Source organism: Pleurodeles waltl, chromosome 1_2 (assembly GCF_031143425.1).
Source record: "Pleurodeles waltl isolate 20211129_DDA chromosome 1_2, aPleWal1.hap1.20221129, whole genome shotgun sequence".
In the NCBI taxonomy this organism is placed as follows: domain Eukaryota; kingdom Metazoa; phylum Chordata; class Amphibia; order Caudata; family Salamandridae; genus Pleurodeles; species Pleurodeles waltl.
This window is the reverse complement of record NC_090437.1, coordinates 189,770,410-189,790,965: the sequence shown is the minus strand read 5'-3', so window position 1 is coordinate 189,790,965 and position 20,556 is coordinate 189,770,410.

The following is a 20,556-nucleotide window of genomic DNA, read 5'->3' as shown; positions in this document are numbered from 1 at the left end:
CGGAAAGTCAGACTGAAATGGCAGTTTCTTAAATGCATAGTTTGTGCATATAAGCATGTGTTTGTTTGTGTAAGGATGCATGGCTGCATCTAAGTATGCAAGTATTTACTAGAGCTCATTTACTGAAATGTTATATGTTGTAACGTCTTTATTGGCTCATTTGACCAGCTGATGATATCTTTGGCAGAAGATGTTCAATAGTAGTGGCTTACTATATCTTGTTGATCGTATTTTTGGAGTATTTTGGACAGGCTGTGATTTTTTATTTTGTGAAAAGTCTTACCCGTATGAATAAGAGAGAAGTGGTTCTAAAGGTACTGAAGTTCAGATGGATGAACTCTTTTACACTTGTCAGCTCTACATACTAGTGCAAATTTACCCTTCTCTTGATGTTTCGAAGACTCGCTTGACTTACAATCCGTCAGTAAAATACATTCGTTTTCTTCTCTGTCAATTGTAAAACTATTTATTTTTGTGTAATGCTTTGCCTTGTAAAGTGAAGCACTGACCTTCAATTCAGTGAGAATTTTTGCAATGTCTATAAACAGTTGGCATCTATGTTATCAAATGCAAGTTAATATCAGGGCTTACAATTTGCCAAAAATGGGGCATAAAATATCACAAAGTTCACACTGCAGAGATCACACAACAAAGACATCAGTAACACGTTCTGCTAAGGAGTGTCCATCTGAACAGTCATTCTTCTCCTGCTGTGCATGACCCACTTTCCCTGGTCAATGTGACAGAACACATGCCGTATTCATTTACTGTTCTCACTGACGCAAAACCTCTTTAAAAAAACAGAATTAATCAACCGGTCTCTGAGGTCATGCCAGCACAGGAACGTCACCATGGTGTTAAGCCAGAATTTGGTATATTGAAATAGTGGCTAACATAAGTATTGTGTCTTGAATATTATTTACAAAAATATTGTCTGATTGGGTGTAGGTTTTATATTATTAGCTCTAATGGGGAGATACTTTGTACACCATATTTAGAACATAAAAACCTGATTTAGAGTTTGTCTGGTTACTCAATAACAAACATCATGGATATCCCATCCACCATATTACAAGTGCATAATATCCAATTGCACTTGTAATACATCTTACAGGATATCCATCACCTTGGCGATGGAGTAACCTCTCCGCCAAAATATAAATCAGGCCCATAATATTTATGTCAAACGACATTGTGACAATGACACTTTGGTACATATGCTTCAGGACAGTACACACTACATAATTTTTCATCCTTGCTGATTGGGTTGAGATTATCGCTAGTACTGCAATCTTGAGTCGCACTGTCACACTGTGATTCTTGCTGTCTCTCATGTGTCTTTTCACTGTTCAATTCTCCTTCAGGGCCTGAGTTACTGACAACTTTGTCATAGGGTGTGTGCTGGACTTGTGATTATGGATGTCAACTCACTCAATATCAAATGGATTTTTTGCAAGCCTCTCTTCTCTTCCTGACATGGCTTCTCTCCTAAAAGCCTTTTGAACATAGACATGTTTCTGGCACATTTCACTGACCTGTGCCCCCTTCGAAACCTACATAGTTTGTGAGTGAGGTTCAAACAATACCCTAAATTTTACTAGTCGTGTCGGTCCTTGACCAGAACTGTGACTTCAAGTTGGATTCTTAATGTTCAGCTCACTCTGCACTTGTTGACTTTGTCATTTGCTATTTTCTCCATTTCTCCACTTCCATAGTTTCAAGAATCTTTGGAACTCATATTTGATCACAGTTTGTGATTCCTAACAAAGGCCTATCTACCAGCATAATCCCCATGACACATCCAGTCGAGCAGTGTGGAATGTTCCACTGACTTTTCTGCAGAAGCAAAACAGGACCTATTCCATGTCGATCCTAACCATTGGAAGTGCGGAGATCTATACATTAAAAACTAACAGTCTCTGACAATCACTGGACCCGAGGCAATGGACCTTTGAGACAAGTGAAAAAGGAAGAAGCTGCACATCTAAGCATTCAGTTATTACAACTCTCAGTTACATTTAATTTCTGGAGTCAACGATGAGAGTTTAGTTTATAGTTTATAAGGTTTTATTTAGCATTATTTCATAAATCTGTTTGTTACCAGTTCAGGTACAATTGTAGAACATAGCATAAAGTGTGCCCTGTAAATCTAATCTCTACTCTAATTTTGTAAGCAGAAATGTACATTTGGCCGAATAACTCATGAAGAGTTCTCTTGTGTAGCAGTTCTAGAAAGCTCAGCAACAGAGAATATTCTGAGTCAAAATGTTATCAAAGAACAAAATATAAGATAGCAAAAGAAGGAAAAAGCATCTGAGAGTCTATCTAGCCACTAAGGTTGTCTGACTCGGAGTGCGAATGTGAATGGTGAGGACGAGAGCCGGAGCATCATCTGCTTCCTTCTGCTAATCTTCTCTTTCCCTGGGACACTTTTTATACATTATGCAAGGTTACAAAAGATTAACAATTGTACAGATAAAATTCTTCTTCCGGCCAACCAGAATGTGAGTTTTCCATGAGAAAGGGACAGTTTCCGTTGATATGGTCAATTCTAACTATGAGCATTCTAAACACACGATACATTTAAATCAAACTTTTAACAGCTCTGAAACATCTACTAAAGTTCTAATCTGCATTGGGGTTTTGAAATAAATACTTCTCATGATTTCCACTCTGACACATCTTCACACCAGAAACTCTTTCATAAAGAAATAAATGTTAAGATTAGTTAAGCAAAGCAGCAATTCCATTACAGGTCAAGTGGTTAAGAAGAGAAGAAGAAAATTACTTCTTTGTTAACATAGGAAGTTTGTGTCATTAAATGTTATGGGACTGAGGTCAGGAAATGCAATTTCAGTTGAGCTACAGCAGTTAAGAATTTCCCAACATTAACATTTTCTGTCAAGTATATGCGTGCAAGCTCTAGAAGGAAAAATGTGCGTTTAATATGCAGCGTTTATCTAGGCCTATAATTCACTCATACAGGTTAATATTCTAATGCATTTATTTCTATTCAAATTTCTATTAGTGTAAACCTAACCTAACTATAACTTCTAACTTAACACTAACCTCTTTCCTGGCATCAGTAGTATTGTCAATGTAGTGGTGCCTATGTAGTAGTATATAAATGTGGTCAATTTGATGTATTGATGCTGCTCTGTGGACTGGCCACTTTAGTGCTGGAACCTCATTGTCATTCGCCTGCTCTGCCTGTGTCACAGTCATGCGTGCACTCAGTGCCTAAAAGCCCTGTGTATTTGCCGTTGTGACAGATGTAACATATTTTGGCAGAGGATTTTCCTAACGACTTCCTTTTAGTTCTGCTAACATTGATTTAGTCTTATATTATGCTACTTTCTAAGGGCACCACATTGACATACAATATCCTTTTAAGTAAAATAGAAACTAATCCAGAACAGCTGACTAGCCACACTACCCTAAAGATCTGGAAGGACAGCCCTTTATTTCATGCCTGGTTCCACTAATGCCTCAAAACACCCACCAACATGAGTATAATCCAGAAAACAGCAGTATGCATGAGAAACAACTTCCCAGTGTACTTCAATGAAACAGAGCGGCCAGGCCAAATGAAAGAGCTAGAGAGGTTCACAACTTATCCATTTTTTAATAAAGTGCCTTAATAATTCATCTTCGTTTGCTCATACCTTAAGGACACTTAACATAAAATGATTAAATATTGTACTGTTAATTGCAGTCCTGTTTTATTAGATCTGCCAGTCCAGTTAGCGTCCTGAAAAGGATCTGTTTAATACTGTCAGTCGGTTCATTGCTGTAATTAACATACAATGTCTGAAAGGCAATAACTGATTTACCAAAACAAGTGTCTGAGAGAAAGCTGTTGAAAAGTAATACTGTATTAACTCTCTCATTTGAGAGAAAGAGAGAGAGTACCTCGGTGTAAATAATTAGGACGTCTGTTTTACACTTGTATTGGCAGATTTTTAGTAACCAATACTTGAGCTGCTCGTTTACTGGGTGAATACTCTGAATTGCCTTATTATTTTGATGAAGAACATATTTATATACCTGGTGATTTCCTAGAAACAATACAAATTATAGCATTTTTAAGGCAAAGGATTTCAAATGAGACTACTGAAAACAGTGGCGTAGCAAGGTGCAATATAGGGCCGAATCTAAGCAAGCAAATTGGGTCACCGATTTTTTATAGCAAAAACAGCCACAAACTGGGGTTTAGTGGCTCCCTAACACCCTTGGGCCCCAATGCCGCTGCACCTGCAGCACCTTTAATTCGCTATGCCCCTGATTGAGAACTCCAATAATATTATTTTGTACGTACCCTGTTAAAGGAAATTCCATCTGCTTGGTGTGTTCTTTTTATTTTAGATGTCTGGATATTTAATCTCTCCTAATGTGAGGCCACCAGAGAAGGGTTCAAGATCCACTGCAAAATGTAGGAAAATGTTAGTAACATATACGCAATGACTACCATAGCAATGCACACTTTCTAATAGACAGTACAGACTCAGGTTAGGGGCTGTGGTGAACGGGTCTTTTGAGGCTGGTGCTATTGAGAAAGGACTTCCATGTGAAAACTATATGGAGGACCAACCAGGCGACTCCTTTAAGTCTAGGTGGCAGCTGCACATGACAAGAACTTCCAGGGGACATTAGGACGAAGAAGCAAGAATAAATAGTTGCTTTCAATTTTCCCTGGTTATAGGGTTCTTAACAGTGCTTAATTTAAGCTGGTGGTTGCTGGTGGGGCAGAGAGAGAACGAGAGATAGATATAGATATACATATATATATGTTTTGAATAGTGTGACAGCCCAAATGGCGGAACAGAATTACACCAACTCTGGCAGAACACTACCTCTGTATACTGAAAAATGATTTTTTTGTGATTTGGTGTAATTCCATTCAGTGCTTTTTGCCAAATTAAACTTCATACTGATAGATACGTGGACCTCTGGGCTGAAAGTAAAAACTTCAAGCCTTCTGATTTGCTGAGAGCGCTCATTTATTAAGCATTGCTCCTTGCCAGGAGCTCCCCATAATTCTCTTTGTGGGCTAATTTGCTTAGTTATGCTTTGTGGTGCCCCAAGCTTGGAAGGCCCTACACAAAATGGGGCTTGACCTAATTTGGAATGAGGGTGGGTGCTGTTCAATATGACACACAGAACAGCACACACATTCACCTGCCTTTGTACAAATGCAATACAACCTTAGACAAGAGGACAGTTTTCATCATGTTTGTAGTAATTTAATGAATATTCATTCATGATTATTCCAAACCCTGGTATTTTTTACACAATACTACCATAAAATGAATAGATTAATCATACAATTTAATGACCAGTTCTAGAGGAAAACTCATTGTAGTGAACAACAAATTCACATCCCATTTAGTGACCAGTTCTTGTACTTTAGAACACATTCTTCTTAAATGCAAAGCTGTGCTTAATCAATGAGAACTTTGCATAGAAAAATAACGTAATCAATAATACATTGAAGGAATCGTGTCAGATAAACTGCACAAACAAAAGTAAAATGTTTTTTCAAAGAAACAAACCCAGCTGTAGTCAATCACATGAAGTCTTATAAGGTATGTGTGGGTGTATTAAGTGTCTATCAACCTAATACCAATGCTCAGTCCCTTTTAATAAAAACATTTGCACCCAGGGGGCATCACCAACATGATACAAAAGTCTTGTGTGTTATTAAAAGTAACCCTATGTTTCCTGGGGTGAATACACATTTGTATGCATTTGCTCTTCAGCTGAGGATTGCCAAAGCCCTTTGTAGTTGGTTTTATAGCTACTTTATGTGGTTTAAGGAGTGTTGAAGAATAACTGTTTTTCACAATACTGACAAAGCCAATAGGCTTACCTTCATAAACTGATGTTGTGACTCCCCTGGCAAAGCTAATAGACTTGTCTTGCATAGTGATGTTGTCACTCCTTGACACAATTAATAAGCTTGTCTTCATATAATGATGTGGTGACCCCTTGACAAAGCCCATATTCTTGCCTTGTATATTGATGTGGTCGCCCTTCGACAAAGCCAACAGGTTTGTCTTTATATAATGATTTAGTGACCTGTTGACAAAGCCAGTTGGCCTTCCTTGTAGAGTGATGTGGTGAAACCATGACAAAGCCAATAGGCTTTCCTTGAAAAAGCCAGTAGGTTTGCCTTGTACATTGATGCGGTCACCCTTTGACAAAGCAAATAGACTTGTCTTATATAATGATGCAGTCACCCCTTGACAAAACCAATAAGCTTGCCTTATATAATGATGTGGTGACTCCTTGACAAAGCAAATAGACATGCCTTGTATATTGGGTGTTAGAAAATGGGTCTCTAGTTGGCAGAGGTATACACTCTTGTCCAAGTAGGGACCACAGTTCTAGTCAGGGTAAGTCACTACTCAGCCTAAATTATCCTATGCTCACCCTCTGGTAGCTTGGCACAGAGCAGGCAGGCTTAATTTAGAAGACAATGTGTAAAGTAATTGTGCAATAACTCATACCGTAACAGTGAACACAGCAGAAAACGTAGTCCACATCAGTTTTAGAAAATAGATAATATTTATCTGAATAAAATTAGACCAAAATGACAAAAATCCAAGATGCACAATTCAAGATATGCCTTTTTAAAGTTTTAACTGAGTCTTAATCCTTAAGAATCAGTGGTTGTAACCTTTTAACACACACTACCTGGTATGCACATAGGTGCCACAAAGGATGAGATGCATTGGAAAATAAGGCGCTGCGTCGGATTTTAATTTTCTTCCACGCTACAAGGTGATGTGTCGATTTCCAGGAGCGCAGCCTTGGTTCCTCACTGCAATGGGAGGATATTTTGACGCCCATGAATGATGCGTTGAAAATCCTTGACACGCTGATGGGAGGGTGCTGCATCGATCCGGTAGTCGATGTGGCAATTTTTTTGCCACAAGGCAGGCGGCGTCGATTTCTGCAGACGTTGCACCACTTTTCTGACGCAAGGGGATTTTCTTCTCTTTGGTGAAGTCCTTGTGGCCCTGAGACTTCAGAACAGGAGGCAAGCTCAATCCAAGCCATTGGAGAGCACTTGTGGGGAAGGCAGAGTCCTTCCAGTATAGCCAGGGCCTGCAGGCAGCAGGGCAACAAGCAGGGCAGCAGTCCTTCCAGCAAAGCAGTCCAGATGAGTCCTTTGGGCAGCCACATTGATAGTCCCTCTGGCAAAGTCCAGTTGTAGATCCAGGAGTGTCTAATTTTGGACGGTCACATACCCAGTATATATAAAATATATATATATATATATATATATATATATATATATATATATATATATATATATATATATATATATACCCAAAAATGCCTTTGAAGTGGGGGGAACTTCAAAGACTGGTTTTGAAGTGCACAAGTTCCCCTTTCAACCCAGGGCTGTCTGCCAGGATTCCTGTGGGGGGTTATCAGTCCTTTGTTTGGGGTCATGCCACTGGCCTTTGAAGTGTGAGAGCCCATCCACCCTTCCTGCCCAGGGAGACACATTCTGTATGTAGATGAATGCAGATGTGACTGAGTGTCCTGTTTTATGGCTGCCTGGGTGGAATGCACAAGGAGAGCTGTCAACCAGCACAGACCAGACATGGATTGGAGACAGGCTGTAAGGCACAGAAGGCAATAAGTGTAGAGGAATGCCCACTTTCTAAAAGTGCTATTTCTAAAATAGTAATATTAAATTCAACTTCACCAGTAAGCAGGATTTTCTATTACCATTCTGGCCAGACTAAACATGACAGGGCTACTGCTTTCAGATCAGAATCTACCACTTAAAAGTATATAAGGGCACTTCTAATGCTCCCCTATGAGAGGGGCAGGCCTCACAGTGGTGAGAAAAGAAGTTGTGAGAGTTTCACTAGGAGGACATGTAAAACACATAAGTACACATCCTGCCTTTAATTTACATAGCACCCTGCCCTATGGGTTACATAAGGCCTACTTTAAGGATGGCATTTGTAGAAAAAGGAGAGTTTAAAGCTTGGCAAGTACTTTTAAATGTCAAGTTAGAGTGGGAGGGAAACTACCACACAGGCCTTGCAATGTCATACCTGAGACATGGTTAATGGACTACTTATGTGGCTGGCACAATCAGTGTTGCAGACCCACTAGTAGCATTTAATTTACAGGCCCTGGGCACATGTAGTGCACTTTACTAGGGACTTACAATTAAATTAAATATGCCAATTTTGTATGAGCCATCGTAACTATGTTTTTAGAGAGAGAGCACATGCACTTTAGCACTGGTTAGCAGTGGTAAAGTGTCCAGAGTCCTAAAGCCAACCAAAATTAAGTCAGAACAAGAGGAGGAGGAAGGCAAAAAAGTTTGAGGTGACCCTTCAGAGAGGGCCATTTTCCAACATTGATGTATTCACCGCTTGAGAATGCCTGTAGACCTGCATTATTTAAAACAACCCTGTATATTGTGATGAGCATTCTCTTTGGCTGGCTGAGCATGGCGAAGAGGAGTTGCTGCCCTTGATGGGGTTGGGTGCAGGACTTGTCCGCCATAGGCTAGTGTTGCTATAGTTAAGTACGTTAGTTAGATCATTCTTAGTGTTAAACAAACCCTAGACATTCACAAATGGTTAAAGGTTAAAGTGATGTTAGGTAGGGTACTAAGGGCCAGATGTACGAAACGTTTTGCGACTCGCAAACGGCAAAATTTGCCGTTTGCGAGTCGCAAAACGCGTATCCCAATGCAGAAATGCATTTTGCGAGTCGTTACCGACTCGCAAAATGCATTTCAGACTCGCAAATAGGAAGGGGTGTTCCCTTCCTATTTGCGAGTCGCATTGGGATGCAATACCATTTGCGACCGCATATGCGGTCGCAAATGGCATCGCAGTTACCATCCACTTCAAGTGGATGGTAACCCAATCGCAAATTGGAAGGGGTCCCCATGGGACCCCTTCCAGTTTGTGATTGCACCCAAAAATATTTTTTCAGGGCAGGGAGTGGTCCAAGGGACCACTCCCTGCCCTGAAAAATCCGAAACTAAAGGTTTCGTTTTTTTTTTGTAGTGCAGCTCGTTTTCCCTTAAGGAAAACGGGCTACACTTCCAAAAAAAAAAAACCTGCTTTATTGACAAGCAGGTCGCTAACATGGAGGCCTGCTGACGTCAGCAGGCCTCCATGTTAGCGAGTGCCCATACTCGCAATGGGGCCGCAATTTGCGACCCACCTCATGAATATTCATGAGGTGGGTCATTGCGACCCCATTGCGAGTTGCAGTCGGTGTCTGAGACACCGTACTGCATAGCAATTTGCGACTTGCAAATTGCGAGTCGCAGGGACTCACAATTTGCAAGTCGCAAATTGCTTTTTTCGTACATCTGGCCCTAAGATCTTACTTAATGCTAAAACAAACCTCAGAAATGCACTGAAAAACTAAAGGTTAAAGTGACTTTCTGTAGTTAGGGTAAAACATCAGTTAAAAATAACTTTTTAAACACAAAAACACTAAAATCCTAATGTTATAGTTTATTGAGCCAACTATAACTTGTATCCTCGACATCCACTTCTTATGACCTCACATATTACATCACTTATGACATCTGAAATGACATCAGGAGTTTCGGGGGGGACCTTCCAAAACAAAAAACAGAAAATAAGTAAACTAAATATTAATTTTAGGGTTTAAGACGGGGTAGTGGTAAAGGGAGGTATGGGTAATTGGGTAATTTTATAGTTTAAGGGTGGGTAGTGGTAAAGGAAGCGTAGAAGCAAATTAAAAAAGGGGGATTTTGACAGGGTTCCCCATCCCAAAGAAATAAAAAATAAAATATTAAACATTAAAGTAAATATATATTTATATCAATTTCTATATCCATTTCTATATTACCTACTGACAGTTGCCAGTAGGTAGTTATAGTTAGGTCTGCTTTTCCATAGACAGAGCATTTTTTAGTTTGCTAATAACTTTAGCCCGTTTGACGAATCTTCACAAAACATTCCAAAAAAAAGGTCATCCACTACACTCCATCCTGGAAAGTTTAGGGGTGATTCGTCAAATGGGGGGCGAGAAAAAAGAGAGGGTCCTAAATTGTAAAATCCCCATGCATTTTCCACAGACCTCTTTAGATATGGCTATGGCAAAAACTGCTGAACAGAATGACATCAAATTCAGCAAGAAGCTAAATCTTAGTCTGCAGATCGTGGTTTTTGTGATTTGATGTAAATCCGTTTAGTAGTTTTTTAGAAATTAAGATTAAAAAATAATTTTATATTTGGATGGTTGGGCTTGTGAGAGTCCTGCAGGCCTCCTGTGAGAATACACATTCGGAAATGGAGCCCTGTAATTTGTCTAGAGGCCACTTTTGGCCACGATCCTTTATGCAGTCACTCCTACAAATCTCACGAGCGCTCTGATTGGCTGGCTGTTGGAATGTTAGAAATGAAATGGCAGCCATTACTGTTTACTGTGAAAACATTGAGGTGTTGCGGAAATTAAGTAAAAAAGATATGTAAGGGGGCAGCAGAAAGGCATGTTAGCCCCCTAAATTTGGAAAGGAGTTTTCTAAGGGATAACTACTATGACAAAAATAAATGTATATTATTTATAAATAACTTTAACAACCTCAAGGGACTTTTGCGGGAATACAATTAGTAAAAAGAGGTAGATGAGTTCTGAGTACACTCCATTAGTAGGAATGCATATTCTGGTCATTGTTTTTGAGAGGAAGTGTGTAAGGGATAAGTACTGTGATGAGTAGATGGTTAGTTCTTAATTTTCAAATAAGTTACAATCTTACGAGACTCTCACGTAATCATGAACAGCAGAAAGGAGTAGGTGGTCTTTGAATAGACTGTAGTATGCACACTTGCTACTGTAGGAAGGCATGTACTGGAGATGATGATTGTCAGAGTGTACTATTGCCATCCATTTGCTTTATAAGAGTTGTGAGTAGGGTGTAGTCTCTTCTGACACCCTACTATGCACATTAATTATCAGAGAGAGGGGTGTTAGCAAAAATGATAGTCCCTGGACAGAGTATACTATGCACATCTGTCCTCCAAGAGACAGGTCTCAGTGGAGAAGCCAGTCTCACTCTGCATACCCTACTCCGACGCACATCAGTTATCTGAGACAGAGTTGTAATAGAAGAGGTCAGCCCATCTACACAGCCTACTTCACACATCTGTCATCTGAGAGACAGGAGAGGCTAGTCCATATACACACCCTAATAAGTACACCCGTCATCTGGGAGAGAGGACTTTGGGGAGAGGCCAGTTTTTCACCACTCAGCCTACTATTCACACCCTTCATCTGAGGGAGAGGTCTGGGAGGAGAGGGTAGTCCATGTACACACCCTACTATACACAGCCATCATCTGAGACAGAGGTCTGACAGAAGAGGCCAGTCCATGTACACCCCCTAATAAGTACACCTGTCATCTGAGAGAGAGAGAGGACTTAATGGAAAGGCAGTCTCTCTCCATACACCCTGCTACGCAAACCCATCATCTGGGAGAGAGGTCTGCAAGGAAAGGGTAGTCAATGTATACAGCTTACTATTTACTCCTGTTATCTGAGAAACAGATGTGGAAAGAGAGGGCAGTCCATTCAGACAGCTTACTATGCACACCTTTCATGTTGGAGAGAGGTCTGAGAGAAAAGGCCAGTCTGTCCCCACACCCTACTACACACATGCACATCATCCAAGAAAGGGGTCTCACCGGAGGCCAGTCCAGTCCCTACATACACACTATTACGTTCACCTGTCATCTGAGACAGAGGTCTGTGTAAAGACCTCTGTCTCAACCCCACACCCTACTACACACGTCATGTAAGAGATAGGTCTCAGTGGAGAGGATACACTTTCCCACATACTACTATTTCTCTACAATTTTGTTATGATTCTGCAAGACTCTCATGAGAGTAGCTCACAAGCTTCATGGAGTGAAGCTTGCTGCATGGGCATGTGCAGTCTGGCAAGAGGCTTGCGAGACCAGAGACAAAATTACTGACTCTGCCACAAGGTGTTTTGCGATCCCATGAGAGTCTTGCAAGGTCATATGGGAGGAAATATAAAAAAAGGGCCAAGACTCTACCAATTGTTACCATTCTTATTGCATGGTTGACTAAATGTTGTGATGTGATTGGGTGCAGAACCAGGGAGCGCTCAGAATGTTCTTGCTGATTTGGAGGAGAAGAAAGCCTGTTGGAGTTGTACTGAGCAGAAGTGACTGAATTTGGAACTGAAACAGACTAGTGTATTTGGCTGTATATAAGAAACTGCTCTAAGTTCAGGTAATTAGAAATGTATTTTACGAACTTTTTTGATAAGTGTCAGTAAGTACTCTACTGTTGGTAAATGTATTCTATACAAGGTTTAGTGAGTCAAAAGCTGTTGGCAGAGGTGCATGTTTAGTAATATAGGTTTTGAGAGGTATCCTTTAGAATGTGGAGGGATATCACCAAGTATTGGATGTTGTATTAAACAACGAAATGTTTAATCTGTATGTAGCTGTAAGTAAAAAAGGCTATGTTTCTGAAACTCTATAACAAAGCATCTGTTAATATAAGGCCTAGGTTTTTATTAACCTTACTGTGCATATATTTTACAGCTATGAAATTTTTGAGTGGAGATATTGCCATTGCTAGAGCAAAACACGGTGCCCACTGTTAGGAAGGGTATGTAAAGAGAAATGTGTTACTTTACCAATTGTTCTGGAACCATGTTTGAAGGCATGTTATAACGTAATTGTGGGTAAAAGGCTTGAGGCTGTGGAATTTTTTAACAGAAAGGAACATGAAGTTAGTGGTCAGTACATAGTGGAGATATTGCCATTTGTAGAGTAAAACACGGTGCCCACTTTTAGGAAGGGTATGTAAAGAGAAATGTGTTACTTTACCAGTTGTTCTGGAACCATGTTTGAAGGCATGTTATAACGTAATTGTATGTAAGGCTGTGGAATTTTTTAACAGAAAGGAACATTAAGTTAGTGGTCAGTACATATAAATCTTGTGTGCAAGAAAGAGCACCTTCTTGCACAAAAACAATCATAAAAGGCATATTCCTCTTTCCATGTGTGCTGCAGCACATGAGAAAGAGGAAAAAACTAGGAGAAATGTAAACATTTGTCCTCGTTACGCCTGCTCTGTGGAGGCATATGTTTTTGGCGCTGCCCCAGATTTACGCTATGTTGTAAATCTGGGGCAATGTAAAAAACCATGGGTGTTGAGTGGAAACACCCACAGAAACGCCCATGGTATACCTCTCCGACACAGTGTGAGGCAACGTAGTGACTTCCGCTGCGTTACCTTAACCATATCTACAGTAATTCAACGAAAACACTACAAAATTACACAACACAGGTTTAGAAAAATAGGAAATATTTATCTAAACAAAACAAGACTAAAACAACAAAAATCCACAATACACAAGTCAAGTTATCACAAAAAATGCAAAAAGAGTCTGCATGTAGTTTTAAACCCACACTAACAATGTTAGCGTCAAAATGTACCTTGGGTGCTGGAAAAATGCATCCATATCACTCACGAGCGAGGCCTTGCATAGTTTCTCATTTAGTCGGGTCGGCGTGCGTCGCTTCTTCTCTCCGCAGGAGAGTGATGCATCGATCCGGTCAGCACTCTCGGGTCTGGGCAGGCCTTGGTTTGTTTTTACACACCCAGTGGTGTTTGCATCGGAACTCCACGCACGATGATCCGAAAACCACACAGCGTGGAATGCGATGTTACCAGCCTCTGTCAGCGATGCTGTGCGTCGTTTCTCCAGCCCCGGGCGTCGATCTTTGGGTCGCGCTGCTGCCGAGCGTTGATTTTCAACCGCAAAGCTGACAGTGTGTCGATTTTACAGCCGCAGATCGGAGTTGCTTCGATTTTTTCCCCGCACAGTGTTCTGTGCATGGATTTCTCACTCTTGGGCTGCCAGCTTCTCCTTTCAGGGTCCCAGGAACTGGATGGGCACCACTTGGCAGAGTAGGAGTCTCTCCAGAGACTCCAGGTGCTGGCAGAGAGAAGTCTTTGCTGTCCCCGAGACTTCAAACAACAGGCGGCAAGCTCTAAATCAAGTCCTTGGAGATCTTCACAAGAAGGAAGGCAACTCAAAGTCCAGCCTTTGTCCTCTAGCACAGGCAGAAGCAGCAACTGCAGGATAGCTCCACAAAGCACAGTTACAGGCAGGGCAGCTCTTCTTCTTCAGCTCTTCTCCAGGCAGAGGTTCCTCATGGTTTCCAGAAGTGTTCTAAAGTCTGTGGTTTTGGGTGCCCTTCTTATACTCATTTTGTCCTTTGAAGTAGGCCTACTTCAAAGCAAAGTCTCTCTTGATTGTGAAATCCCGCCTTGCCCAGGCCAGGCCCCAGACACTCACCAGGGGGTTGGAGACTGCATTGTGTGAGGGCCGACAGGGCAGGCACAGCCCTTTCAGGTGTGAGTGACCACTCCTCACCTCCCTCCTAGCACAGATGGCTCATCAGAAAATGCAGACTACATCCCAGCTCCCTTTGTGTCACTGTCTAATGAGAGGTGAAACCAGCCCAACTGTCAAACTGACCCAGACAGGAAATCCACAAACAGGCAGAGTCACAGAAGTGGTTTAAGCAAGAAAATGCTCACTTTCTAAAAGTGGCATTTTCAAACACACAATCTTAAAATCAATTTTACTAAAATATGTATTTTTAAATTGTGAGCTCAGAGACCCCAAACTCCACATGTCCATCCGCTCCCAAAGGGAATCTACACTTTAATCAGGTCTAAAGGTAGCCCCCACGTTAACCTATGAGAGGGACAGGCCTTGCAACAGTGAAAAACAAATTTAGCAATATTTCACTGTCAGGACATATAAAACACATTACTATGGTGGTCATTCTGACCTCGGCGGTAAAAGGCGCCTACCGCCGGTCAGAAATCCTCCATAATCCCGCCGCGGTCGCGGAAACCCGCCACGGTCATTCTGACCCGCAGAAGGCAAACCTCCGAAAATCCGACAGCCACAACAGACCGCCAGACCAGCGGTCGGCGGAAAAGTGGAGGTGACAAAACCTCCACCGTCACGCCAACAGAAATACGCCCATGCCATTACGACCCACGAATCCACGCGGCGGTCTTTCAAACGCGGTATTCCATTGGCGGGACACACCGCCGCGGTCAGAATACACACAAACGAACAAAACTCAGCCACATTGGCCGATTTGAATTCCACACACCTGATACACACACACACACCACTCCCACACACACAATACAATATAAAACACACACCCACATCACCCACAAACCCCTACGACCAAAAATTCTGAAAGAAGGCCAGAGCGAGACACCACCATCCACAAACTAGCAGCCACAGCCACTCAACACCATCACCCACACACTATCCACACACAAAACAACACACACCACCACACTCAACACACTTAACTACACATACTCCACCCCACACATCATACACACCACCCCATGGCACCCCAAAGACACCCCCGCTTCTCAGACGAAGAACTCAGGGTCATGGTGGAGGAAATCGTTCGGGTAGAGCCCCAGCTGTTCGGCACACAGATCCAATACACCAGCATTGCCCGGAGGACGGAGCTATGGCAGAGGATTGTCGACAGGGTCAACGCTGTGGGACAGCACCCCAGAAATCGGGAAGACATCAGGAAGCGATGGAACGACCTACGGGGGAAGGTGCGTTCCATGGTATCCAGGCACAACATCGCCGTGCAGAAGACTGGCGGAGGACCCCCACCTCAACCCCCACAATTTACAACATGGGAGGAGGAAGTCTTGAACATCCTGCATCCTGACGGCCTCGCAGGAGTCGGCGGAGGAATGGATACTGGTAAGTTGAAGCTTCAATACTGCTTCCCCCCCACCTGCATGCCAAATCATACCCCAACCCTCACCCCCATCCTCGAACCCCAGCCTCACCCCCACCCCCATCCTCACCCCCACCCTCACCCCCACCACCATCCTCACCCCCACCACCATCCTCAACCCCACCCCCAGCACACCTATTCCCTGCCAATGTCTCACCATCACAACCCACACATCCAAAAACCTAGGCCTGCATGCGTCCACTAAGCATGGACACCCATCACCAAAGCATGCCCAATGCATATACACATCCCCCCCACAAGCCACCCTCACCAAAGCCCCCACACACGAATGCCAGCACTTGGGGACACGGGAACCCACAGATACACCCATATGCCACACATTGAAACTATAACCATACCTCTATACCCCTGCAGGACCCGACCGTCAACACACCGCCGCGGAGGGCCCAGAATTCTCCACACCCCCCACCCAAGAGGCCGTCAGCGATGACAGCAGCTCTGTCGACCTGGACACCGATGACCAGCCCGGACCATCGGGGACCTCTGGACAGTCGGTTCCCCTCACACAGGCCCAGGCCACTACAGACCCAAACCCCTCTGGGAACACCAGCACAGCTCCCACCCAGCGGGCCCATGCCTCTGTCTCCAGGGCGCGTCAATCTGCGGTGTGTCTACCACTACAGGGCACCCAGGATAACCCACCACCCCAACAACAACAGGGACCTGGGGGCAGTGGTAGTGGGCACACCGGCCAGGGGGCAGAGGCCCAGGGAAACAGGGCAACTCGGAGGGCAGCTGTGCGACAGGGGGGGGACGGGCCCAGGGAACCCACTCTCCACGAGGCCCTCACCACCATCATGGGAGCATACAACCGCTCCCAGGAGACGATGGCGACGGTACTGGCCCGGTTCCAGGAGATCCAGGTACTGCAGGAGGAACACTATCGGGGGTACAGGGAGGACATCAGAGCCCTCACCTCCACCCTGGTTACCATGGTAGGGCTGCTGCAGGACCTCATCAACACCAGGACGGACACTCAACAACACCAAAGGGCCCCTGCCACTAGCCTGGACCAAGAACAGCCAACCACCTCCGCCGGCCCTAGTGGACAGGAGGCCCCCGCACAGCAGCAGCCCACCAGACCCCCACCTCCTGCAGGAGAAGAACCACCCCGCAAGAGGGCCCTGAGATCTCGCAAGAAGACAGAGTAGGATGTCAAGACCCCCGCCAGCAAAGGATACCACCTGATGTCATCCCACTGTCCCACATTGTCACCCTGTCCATCCTTGAACTGCCCATGCTCCATCTCTCCACAGGCCTCTGGACAATGCACCTGTGTGACTGTTACTCTGGACTCTGCCATGGACATTCCTTCACCATAGCCCCCACCCACTTGAAACCACCCATCCCATTTTGAGCACTTAAATACACACCAATTTTGCACAAAACTATCTGGAGTCTGGCTGTGATTTCAAAATATTGTAATTGACATGACAGTGCAAATATGTCCTTGTACATAGTGAAGTCAACAAACAGCTGCCACAAAGCTGTAGTCCATGGGGAAACGAAGCACAGGACTCGTAGTGGGGACCCCAGATCTGAAATAGGGAGGGAAAAGCCACAACTCAGTCATCATACACTGGGGCAAATAGACAGGCAGCAGAGATGCAGGAGAGTAGTTCACATTTACTAAATTATCTTTGAATTGTTACCTGTGTCCTATTGGAAGTACTGTTCAATGATTCTGTCCCTGTTGTCTGTTTCAGCCCCGTCGTCTTCCTCCTCGTCACTCTCCTCAGGTTCCACCGCTGCCACAACACCACCGTCTCGACCATCCTCCTGCAGGAAAGGCACCTGGCGGCGCAAAGCCAGGTTGTGAAGCATGCAGCAGGCCACGATGATGTGACACACCTTCTTAGGTGAGTACATTAGGGATCCACCTGTCATATGCAGGCACCGAAACCTGGCCTTTAGGAGGCCAAAGGTGCGTTCGATCACCCTCCTAGTACGCCCATGGGCCTCATTGTACCGTTCCTCTGCCCTGGTCCGGGGATTCCTTACTGGGGTCAGTAGCCACGACAGGTTGGGGTACCCAGAGTCCCCCAATAGCCATACACGGTGTCTCTCTAGCTGTTCCATCACGTAAGGGATGCTGCTATTCCTCAGGATGTAGGCGTCATGCACTGACCCTGGGAATTTGGCATTTACATGCGAGATGTACTGGTCAGCCAAACACACCACCTGGATGTTCATTGAATGGTAACTTTTTCTGTTCCTGTACACCTGCTCCCTGTCTCTTGGGGGAACCAAGCCACATGGGTCCCATCAATGGCACCAATGACGTTGGGAATATGTCCAAGGGCATAGAAATCACCTTTCACTGCAGCCAATTCGCCCACCTCAGGGAAAAGGATGTAGCTCCTCACGTATTTCATCAGGGCAGACAACACTCTGGATAACACCTTCGAAAACATGGGCTGAGACATCCCAGAAGCAATTCCCACTGTTGTCTGAAATGACCCACTTGCCAAGAAATGGAGTACTGACAGGACCTGCACCAGAGGGGGAATCCCTGTGGGTTGGCGGATGGGGGACATCAGGTCGGGCTCCAGCTGGGCACACAGTTCATGTATAGTGGCACGGTTAAGACGGTAGGTCAGGATAATGTGGCGTTCTTCCATTGTCGACAGGTCCACCAGCGGTCGGTACACCGGAGGATTCATCCGTCTCCTCGCCAAACCCAGCGGACGGTGCCTAGGAAGGACAACATGGAGCACACAGTCAAGCAACCCACAGGTACGTACTCACAGCTAGCACAGTAAACGATTCTCTATGCAGTGAATGGCGTGTCTGAGTGGCTATGCAAGGCCTAGGCCTGTGTGACGCAGTTGAAATTGAGCCATGTGGACCCTCGAAACGGCGGCTGCCTGACCTGTGAAGTGTGACAATGGGATGTGAGGTCAATGCGCTGGCGTGGCACACCGCGGCGGGCGGCGGGCGAAGACCGCGGCGCGAAGCCGCATTGGTTAACATTGAAGCCTATGGGTTTCAGGAGCCAATGGCGAAGGGCGCCGGCGGTGGCGGTACGCACCGCCGCGGTACGCACCGCCGCGGACGTGACCGCCATTTTCTATCTACTTATCCACTTGCGACTTGAACTTTCACAGGAGAGGACCTATACTGCAAGTGTTGCTGTGACCTCGGTCTGGAAGGGACAATGGCTGCTGCGCCTGGGGAAAGGGCCCCTGCCTTCACTGGAGAGGAGTTGGAGAAACTTGTGGATGGGGTCCTCCCCCAGTATGCGCTACTCTACGGTCCTCCAGACCAACAAGTGAGTTTAATTCAATCTGGATTTGGGGCCACTGGCTGGCTTGGGGGCCTGGCGGGGGCCTGGCGGGGATGGGGGGGCATGTTGGGGCTGGCGGGGGGCCTGGTGGGGATGGGGGGCATGTTGGGCCTGGTGGGGGGCATGGCGGGGGGCCTGGCGGGGATGGGGGGGCATGTTGGGGCTGGCGGGGGGCCTGGCGGGGATGGGGGGCATGTTGGGGCTGGCGGGGGGCATGGCGGGGGGCCTGGCGGGGATGGGGGGCATGTTGGGGCTGGCGGGGGGCCTGGCGGGGGGCCTGGCGGGGATGGGGGGCATGTTGGGGCTGGCGGGGGGCCTGGCGGGGGGCCTGGCGGGGATGGGGGGCATGTTGGGGCTGGCGGGGGGCCTGGCGGGGATGGGGGGCATGTTGGGGCTGGCGGGGGGCATGGCGGGGGGCCTGGCGGGGGGCCTGGCGGGGATGGGGGGCATGTTGGGGATGGCGGGGGGCCTGGCGGGGATGGGGGGCATGTTGGGGCTGGCGGGGGGCATGGCGGGGGGCCTGGCGGGGATGGGGGGCGTTGGGCCACTGGCAACGAAAATGCAGACAAACTTGAACGTGGTATTTCTCCCTCCCTGTACGTGTCACATAGGTCCGCGCCCATGAGAAGATCGGGATTTGGCGTGCCATCGCCAAGGAAGTCCGGACCCTGGGGGTCCACCATCGACGGGGCACCCACTGCCGCAAGAGGTGGGAGGACATCCGCCGCGGGACCAAGAAGACCGCCGAGTCTCTGCTGGGGATGGCCTCCCAACGTAGGCGGGGTGCCTGCCGTCAACTGACCCCCCTGATGTTCCGGATCCTGGCGGTGGCCTACCCTGATTTGGATGGGCGCGTGAGGGCAGCACAGCAGACACAAGGGGGTGAGTACAAGCATTATCTACTCTGTTGTCGCGCAGTGGAGGTGTCTGGGTGGGGGAGGAGGGCTGTGGGTCCCCCTAGGCCAGGGCGATATCTGTAGGCTGGGCACCCCCGTAAGCCCCTGTGTCCCCAGCCACCACCCTCAGTAGTTTGTCAGTACAGCCATCCCTTGGCCGTGTCATCCATGGGTGCAGTTGTCAACTCTAGGCGTGTAGGGCATGTTCCACGGAATGCGTAGCGGACCCCAAGTGCGCAACTTAGTGCAGGGGGCATCTGTGTCTGTCATGTCCGCTAACTGTACCGGAGATCCATGTACTCAATATCCCTTTATTTCTCTCTCCCCCCCCCTTTTTGTTTGTCTTTCTGTGCTTGTGTGCATCAGCATCATCAGGCGGAGGAGAAGTGGCATCGGGGCAGGAGGGAGCTGCATCTCACATGGCCCAGGAGGGCCATGCCACAGAGTCTGACTGGACCAGTGAGACGGAGGGCGAGGGGAGCTCCACAACG